This window comes from Chrysoperla carnea (genome assembly GCF_905475395.1).
Source record: "Chrysoperla carnea chromosome X unlocalized genomic scaffold, inChrCarn1.1 SUPER_X_unloc_167, whole genome shotgun sequence".
Lineage (NCBI taxonomy): Eukaryota > Metazoa > Arthropoda > Insecta > Neuroptera > Chrysopidae > Chrysoperla > Chrysoperla carnea.
Window position 1 is genome coordinate 1 of NW_025408119.1, and position 10,000 is coordinate 10,000.

The 10,000-nt window shown below is 28.7% G+C and overlaps 2 non-coding genes across 2 annotated transcripts; both read right to left on the minus strand.

The window, feature by feature from the left end:
- Positions 1 to 2,541: 2,541 nt before the first annotated feature.
- LOC123303958 lies at positions 2,542 to 2,696 on the minus strand. The gene has a single exon (XR_006536023.1). It is a non-coding gene; the product is annotated as a 5.8S ribosomal RNA (ribosomal RNA).
- A 953-nt stretch (positions 2,697 to 3,649) lies between these two features.
- On the minus strand, positions 3,650 to 5,805 carry LOC123303961. The gene has a single exon (XR_006536025.1). It is a non-coding gene; the product is annotated as a small subunit ribosomal RNA (ribosomal RNA).
- Positions 5,806 to 10,000: the final 4,195 nt, after the last annotated feature.

Below are 10,000 nucleotides of genomic sequence, written 5' to 3' on the forward strand. Positions count from 1 at the left end.
GCTCCAGATGGCCTCACGGCCAATCCTTCCGCGCACACCACCGCGACCCTCCTACTCGTTAGGGTTTCATGATAAAAGATTTATCTTTTATCAAAAATACCAACTAACGGTAGAGTATAAGCATGACGCTTCAGCGCCATCCATTTTCAGGGCTAGTTGCTTCGGCAGGTGAGTTGTTACACACTCCTTAGCGGATTCCGACTTCCATGGCCACCGTCCTGCTGTCTTAAGCAACCAACGCCTTTCATGGTATCCCATAAGCGTCAATTTTGGCGCTTTAACTCTACGTTTGGTTCATCCCACAGCGCCAGTTCTGCTTACCAAAAGTGGCCCACTTGGCACTCTGATCCATATATAAAAAATATATTCTCATAGCTTCACATTATAAATAATGTTTTTAAGCAAGCTAGAGATCTCACCCATTTAAAGTTTGAGAATAGGTTGAGGTCGTTTCGGCCCCAAGGCCTCTAATCATTCGCTTTACCGGATGAGACTCTTATATAATGAACGCCAGCTATCCTGAGGGAAACTTCGGAGGGAACCAGCTACTAGATGGTTCGATTAGTCTTTCGCCCCTATACCCAGTTCCGACGATCGATTTGCACGTCAGAATCGCTACGGACCTCCATCAGGGTTTCCCCTGACTTCATCCTGACCAGGCATAGTTCACCATCTTTCGGGTCCCAGCGTGTACGCTCTAGGTGCGCCTCTATTATAATATAATCCGAAAACTAAATTATAATAATATAAGACGCCCTAGGAGTGCGATATTTAATACATAATATAAATATATCCTCCTTTTATCATTTATAAAAAAATATAAATAATATTTACTTTCATTGTGCCTTTGGGTTTCATAAAATTTATAAATATTTCGATGAAAAAATATTTTATTCCCAATGACTTGCGTACATGCTAGACTCCTTGGTCCGTGTTTCAAGACGGGTCCTGAAAGTACCCAAAGCTATATCGTCGCTGACAGATAAATTTTTAATAAAAAAAAATGAGCCAGTTCATTATCATACACCTACTGACAGTTAAATAGTATCATATAACGGCATAAAATCCGTATATATAATATGTTTTAATAAAAAAAACCTATTTATACTCGTGGTGGATCTGAACGCGTTAATAACGCGACTCAATATCAATTTATAATTAATACCATCAAACAATTAATCAAGAAACATAGGCGTTTAACATACACAAAATATTATCAAAAAATAATATTGTACATTAATCAACGCACCAATGCCTATAGATTAATATTTAATGGGTCGCAACGTCCTACAAGATGAGAAGTGCATACCTCGTTATCATACAATTAACAATATACAGCAGTGCATATATTTTTACTAAAAATAAATTCCTAATAAAAATTTTTGTCACATGCTAGTACAAATTGGTTGATTAACGATAAAAAGTAAATGAATCTCATCTTTCGACCTTTCGGGTTTCTCAGGTTTACCCCTGAACGGTTTTACGTACTCTTTAACTCTCTCTTCAAAGTTCTTTTCAACTTTCCCTCACGGTACTTGTTCGCTATCGGTCTCGTGGTAATATTTAGCCTTAGATGGAGTTTACCACCCACTTAGAGCTGCACTCTCAAGCAACCCGACTCTAAGGAAAGATTCACCTATCATCAATAATAATCACTACGGGCCTGGCACCCTCTATGGGTATATGGCCCCATTCAAGATGGACTTGGATGTATTATATAACAATAGGTTTATATTGAATCTTCCTAAACACTACATTCCCCAAGTGTCTGTTTATCAGCCACGGGGTTCAGTGCTGGGCTTATCCCTGTTCGCTCGCCGCTACTAAGGGAATCCTAGTTAGTTTCTTTTCCTCCGCTTAATAATATGCTTAAATTCAGCGGGTAATCTCACCTACTCTGAGGTCGTAAAAGTTTTTAGAAGTATTAAAACAAAAATTTTTTTTATATATTATGTTTTTGTTATATTTTATAAGTAAACAATTTTCTTAATTATTCATACTCAAATTTTTTTAATATTATTATATAATATTATTTTTATATTTATCTAAAGAGAAGAAAATAAAAAATAAATAATTATATATATTAATTTTTTTCGAGTATATTGAAAATTTTATTACAAATAAAATATTCCATAACAAAATATTAATATATAATATTTTTGTTTATTCTTCTTTATTTAATATTTTAAAAATATATTATTAATATCATTTATTATTAATATTATTATTAACATAAAGTTTTATAATATTATATATAAATGATAAAAAATAATATTGATATATTAATTTAAAAATGTCGACAAATAATAAAAAATATATAAATTTTAAATGCTATTAAAAACATTTTATATTTATTTTTTTCTTATATTTGGCGTAAAACATTCATATATAAATAATTTTACATTTCTTTTATAAAAATTTTATTTATCAATTTAATTAAATATGAAAAAATAAATTTTCTTTTTTAATTATTGATAAATTTCTTTTTCATAAAAAAAATTTTATGTAAAATAATCTTTTATTATATTAATATAATGTATACGACCCTCAGCCAGATGTGGTCCGGGAACAGTATCCAAGGACCGCAATGTGCGTTCGAAATGTCAATGTTCATGTGTCCTGCAGTTCACAAGTTGACGCGCAATTAGCTGCGTTCTTCATCGACCCACGAGCCAAGTGATCCACCGTCCAGGGTAATCTTTTTAAATTTTAAATGTAAGTATTATTATTAATAATAATCTTTATTTTTAATATAAAAAATAAAATTATTAATTTATATATCTTTATAAATTCTTTTAAAATAAAAAAATTTTTCTAGAATATAAATTATATATTTTATTTTAAATATATATATATATAAATTAAAGATATTATGGTATTAATAAATATATACATAACATTTTTGATATTTTTGTTAGTGCTAGCTAGATATAATAATTAATATTTGGTATATTTTATAGAAATGTATTTATTTTTTTTTTATAAATTATTTTCTACATAAAAATATATATAATATTAATATGGTACAAAACAAATGGGTTTGTTTTTTAACATAATAACTTTTAATAAAAAAAAAGAAATATCAAGACAAAACATAAAGAAATTTAAATTTGAAATAAATTTTATTCTTTAAAAAAATTTTATCTTGTGTTTTCTTTATTTTTATTATATAACATAGAAAAATAAAAATATAGATTATATCAATTATAATCTTATTTTATTTTTCTTAATAGAGATTATATACATATAAACAAATAATTTCAATATATTCTATTTTTAATTTCACTTTTTTATAAGAGAAATTATTTATAGATTTTATTAATAATTATTGTTTAATAATAATAATAATATTGAATATAAAAATATTTTATATGTAACAAATATATTATTAATATTTATATAATATTCTCTATATTATATGTATAGATATATTATGTGTATAAAAAAAGTTTGGCGTATTACTTTAATATGATATCATAACCAAAATAAATCTCTTTTAACACATAATTACTATTATATATTTTGAGAAAATTACATATTAATATGTTATTTTGTTAAAAAAAATATTTCTTATCAATAATATTTTTATTTTTTGGAATATTTAAAAACAATACAAAAAATATAAATAAATATATTTTATATATATCGTTAATGATCCTTCCGCAGGTTCACCTACGGAAACCTTGTTACGACTTTTACTTCCTCTAAATGATCAAGTTTGGTCATCTTCCCAGCAACATCGGCAATATCAGAAATATTGCCGCGTACCAGTCCGAAGACCTCACTAAATCATTCAATCGGTAGTAGCGACGGGCGGTGTGTACAAAGGGCAGGGACGTAATCAACGCGAGCTTATGACTCGCGCTTACTGGGAATTCCTCGTTCATGGGGAACAATTGCAAGCCCCAATCCCTAGCACGAAGGAGGTTCAGCGGGTTACCCGGACCTTTCGGCCTGGGAGGACACGCTGATTCCTTCAGTGTAGCGCGCGTGCGGCCCAGAACATCTAAGGGCATCACAGACCTGTTATTGCTCAATCTCGTGCGGCTAGAATGCCGCCTGTCCCTCTAAGAAGAATTATTTGTACGCCGGCAGTAAAAACCACATCAAAAAACTGCGTACCCATACACCATAACATATGCAACATAAAGCACAATATATACAAAATATAATCTTGATCGTTAAATCTCAAAAATACATGCATATATAAATACAATACATAACACACATGAAAATGAATGAAATGGGAAACAAACAGCCGATGGGCCTTGAGATGCCGGTAAAGTACGTCTATTTAGCAGGCTAGAGTCTCGTTCGTTATCGGAATTAACCAGACAAATCGCTCCACCAACTAAGAACGGCCATGCACCACCACCCACCGAATCAAGAAAGAGCTCTCAATCTGTCAATCCTTCCGGTGTCCGGGCCTGGTGAGGTTTCCCGTGTTGAGTCAAATTAAGCCGCAGGCTCCACTCCTGGTGGTGCCCTTCCGTCAATTCCTTTAAGTTTCAGCTTTGCAACCATACTTCCCCCGGAACCCAAAAGCTTTGGTTTCCCGGAAGCTGCCCGCCGAGTCATCGGAGGAACTTCGGCGGATCGCTAGCTGGCATCGTTTATGGTTAGAACTAGGGCGGTATCTGATCGCCTTCGAACCTCTAACTTTCGTTCTTGATCAATCAAAACATTTTTGGCAAATGCTTTCGCTTCTGTCCGTCTTGCGACGATCCAAGAATTTCACCTCTAACGTCGCAATACGAATGCCCCCATCTGTCCGTATTAATCATTACCTCGGAGTTCCGAAAACCAACAAAATAGAACCGAGGTCCTATTCCATTATTCCATGCACACAATATTCAGGCAAAATTTGAGCCTGCCTTAAGCACTCTAATTTGTTCAAAGTAAACGTACCGGCCCACCTCGACACTCAATTAAGAGCACCGCGACGGGATTGCAATTGGGGGCTGCCACCGCTCTTAACGGTTAAACACTTACGACAAATTACATAATAAAAATATATATAATGCATTAAATAAATAATAACACTAAAATATACTTTATACATAATCTGTACCACCCACCGGTAGGACGTCCCACATAACATGCTAGTTAAACAATGCGAGCATTGAACCAACAGTGTAGGACACAGATTCGACTACGAGCTTTTTAACCGCAACAACTTTAATATACGCTATTGGAGCTGGAATTACCGCGGCTGCTGGCACCAGACTTGCCCTCCAATGGATCCTCGTTAAAGGATTTAAAGTGTACTCATTCCGATTACGGGGCCTCGGATGAGTCCCGTATCGTTATTTTTCGTCACTACCTCCCCGTGCCGGGAGTGGGTAATTTGCGCGCCTGCTGCCTTCCTTGGATGTGGTAGCCGTTTCTCAGGCTCCCTCTCCGGAATCGAACCCTGATTCCCCGTTACCCGTTACAACCATGGTAGGCGCAGAACCTACCATCGACAGTTGATAAGGCAGACATTTGAAAGATGCGTCGCCGGTACGAGACCGTGCGATCAGCTTAAAGTTATTCAGAGTCACCAAATTAAACGATGCAAATTAAAATTTACACCGATTGGTTTTGATCTAATAAAAGCATTCCTTCCATCTCTGGTCGGAACTCTGTTTGCATGTATTAGCTCTAGAATTACCACAGTTATCCAAGTAAATGTGGGTACGATCTAAGGAACCATAACTGATATAATGAGCCTTTCGCGGTTTCACCTTAATTTGGCTTGTACTGAGACATGCATGGCTTAATCTTTGAGACAAGCATATGACTACTGGCAGGATCAACCAGGGAACTATTTGTATTTATAATATTAAATATATAATAATATACATGATATTTTTGTTTTCTTATTATAAGAAAAAAAATTTTCATACAATAATTATTAATATATAATAATATTATTACAATTTCATTTTAAATATCAGATGGTCTCACCCATTACTGATATAAATTTTTTTTTTTTTATATCTCTATTGTTTTAAAATTAATAGAAAAAACATATGAGATATATATATTATTATTAATTTTTTTTTTTTTCAAATATATATTTTATTATGTCATTTATATAATTTTTTTGCTTTTACAAAAAGAAATATATAACATGTTATTCATAATAAATATTATTGAATAAAAAAAAAAAAAAATAATTATGATTTTTGTCAGACCATCACCAAATGGGTCTTAAAATATTTCAAACATTTTCTCATACTCGTCGCTAGATTGAAAGCGTCATTTATTTTTTAATTTTATTTAAAAAGTTAATTTTAAATAAAAAACGTTATAATAACACTTAATATTCTCGCTTGGTATGAGGTGAGTCAATGTAATATTATTTATAAAAATAATTTTTATATAAATATTGTGTGCTCATATGGGAGTGTAAAGTTTAAAACTTATAACCCATGAACTTGCTTTGACAAAAAAATTTATATGTTATTCTATTTATAATCAATAATTTAATAAAAAAAAATTTTTTTTTAAATATTGATATAAAAAGATATACATATAGAGGTTTTTTTACAAAATTCTCATTAATTTTTTTACAAAAATAATAATACAATATTTAATATCAAAATAATCCAAACTGATTACCATCCAGACTATTATCAATATATATAAGATTGTATTATTATTCATTTCAATACATATTTATTAAAACTGAGATAAAATTTCATATATTAATAAATATGCATGTGTAAAAAAAAAAATTTTTATATAATAATTGAAAATGTTTTTGCTATTATTTTGTATACATACATTAAATAATTGATAACAATTTAATACAATGTACACCTAAAAAATAATAACAGCATATACATATTCGAAACATTACTAGCAAAAAAACCAAAATACAATATTAAATATCAAAATAAACCAAACTGATTACCATCCAGAATATTTTGAGTATATATATATATAATTTTGTATATTTTGCGTTCATGTTAATAAAATATATAAATGATACATATTTGAAAAGTGTTATTCTTCTTTCTGTTTTTTCGTAATATCATGGTGTCCATAGACATGCAAAAGCGTCATACCAAGCCATATACATACCTACACCACCTTTGTTGAATGATACACGAACAGTATGAAAATTAAACAACATATTCAATATCATTTTATATTATACTAAAATAAATGTTATTCTATTAAGAAAGTGTATATTTTTAAATTTGGCATTCATTACATAGTCAAAATACAATAATAATATAGATGATACATATACGATAATTGTTATTTTTCTTTCTGTTTTTTCGTGATATCATGGTGTCCATAGAATTGCAACGACGTCATACCAAGCCATATACAACTCTACACCACCTTTGTTGAATGATACACTTAGAGTATGAAAAATAAACAAATTATACTATATCATACTATATCATATATGTAAGACTGTTGAACATAATACCACAAAATACACTATTTCATATAGATATACATTCATTCTTGTCAACATAAAAGTACGTTATAAATGATACATATACAATAAGTTTTATTCCTCTTTCTGTTATTCCGTAATATCATAGTGTCCATAGAATTGCAACGACGTCATACCAAGCCATATACAACTCTACACCACCTTTGTTGAATGATACACGGACAGTATGAAAAATAAACAACCTATTCTATACCATTTAATATCATACTAAAACATGAAACAAATGTTATTCTATTAAAAAGTGTATTATTTTATTATATTTAGTATTCATTACACAGTCAACATACATAAATGATACATATACGATAAGTGTTATTCCTCTATCTGTGCATCCGTAATATCATAGTGTCCATAGAATTGCAACAACGTCATACCAAGCCATATACAACTCTACACCACCTTTGTTGAATGATACACGGACAGTATGAAAAATAAACAACTTATACTATACCATACTATATCATATGTGTGAGACTGCTGAACGTAATACCACTAATACACTGTTATACATAGATATACATTCATCTCATTAACTTACACGCACTATCCATCATATATATTAAAGACATTACACCCGGTGCTTCAAACTCAAAATATGATAATGTTTAAAATGGCTTTAAACATCATAAACTTTACAGAATAATCAAAATTTAAAGAAAAAAATTTTAAAAAAAAAATTTTTTTCAGCTAAAAATTTTTATTTTGGGACCAAAAAAATTTTTTTTTGCTTTTATCATATTTTATTAAATGAAATTTATGCATTATAATAAATTATTCAATAAACATTAATAATTATAATAAATTATTAAAAAATTTTTGGAATTAATGCAAATTTTTAGAAAAAAATGTATATTTTTTTTTTATATACAAATCGTACATGTTATATTGCGACAGGGTACCGGTATAATACATGTGATACATATGTAGATTTTCGAAAAAATTTTTATCCTTTTAAATGGTCCTAAATACTATATAAAGGTAAAATATATAGAATTTTTCGGGATTCATTAAAAAATTTTAGGGAAAAAATTTCATTTTATTTTATATACAAATCGTACATGTTATATTGCGACAGAGGTACCGGTATAATACATGTGATACATATGTAGATTTTCGAAAAAATTTTATCCTTTTAAATAGTCCTAAATACTATATAAAGGTGAAATATATAGAATTTTTCGGGATTCATTAAAAAATTTTAGGGAAAAAATTTCATTTTATTTTATATACAAATCGTACATGTTATATTGCGACAGGGTACCGGTATAATACATGTGATACATATGTAGATTTTCGAAAAAAATTTTATCCTTTTAAATAGTCCTAAATACTATATAAAGGTAAAATATATAGAATTTTTCGGGATTCATTAAAAAATTTTAGGGAAAAAATTTCATTTTATTTTATATACAAATCGTACATGTTATATTGCGACAGGGTACCGGTATAATACATGTGATACATATGTAGATTTTCGAAAAAAATTTTATCCTTTTAAATAGTCCTAAATACTATATAAAGGTAAAATATATAGAATTTTTCGGGATTCATTAAAAAATTTTAGGGAAAAAATTTCATTTTATTTTATATACAAATCGTACATGTTATATTGCGACAGGGTACCGGTATAATACATGTGATACATATGTAGATTTTCTAAAAAATTTTTATCCATTTAAATGCTTCTAAATACTGTATAATGCAAATATATATAATAATTTACAGAATTAATACAAAATTTTTATTGTACAAATTCACATTAATAGTTAATTGGTTAAAAAAAAATTTCAATACACAATGGGAATCAGGCTATTTTATTGGAACTTATTTATAATTAATTCATAATATATTTTTCTATATAAATTGATTAATTGATTTTACATTCACCGTGTAAACGTATACACCATTCAAGTAACATAAAAAAAAAAAAAAAAAAAAAAATTATTATTATATTCTAGTAATACATAATAGTTATTCGCTAAAAAATATTTAATAGACAATAAAAATCTGACTATTCTGTTGTGAACTTATAAATTATTGATTCAAAATATATTTCTCTACCTAAATTTATTAATTGTATACACGCCCCCATGTACGTTGTTCAAGTCATATATTATTTTGCATAAGGATTACAAATAAATATTATATAATAAATAAGAGTTAATAAAAATTTAAAATTTATTATCCATTTTAAATTTATCAGCTAAATAAATATTTTTACATTCTTTTAAATTATTACTTTTTATTGTATTAAGAGTATATATCTAGTTTTATTAATCTTAATCCTTTTACAAGCACTAATATTATTTATACATAATATATTTTTATTTTATGTATGGAAAGCATAACTTGCTAAATACATCCTAACAATTTAAAAACTTTTCATTTGATTAATATTATTTACAATAGCTAATATTAATAGAATCTGAATAATCAAAATTATTTCTTTAAATATATGAATTCCGAATGTAAGTGTCCATCATAATACTTCATTAAGTTTATATTTGGCTAGCAACCTGTTATGCATAAATTGCTTTAAAG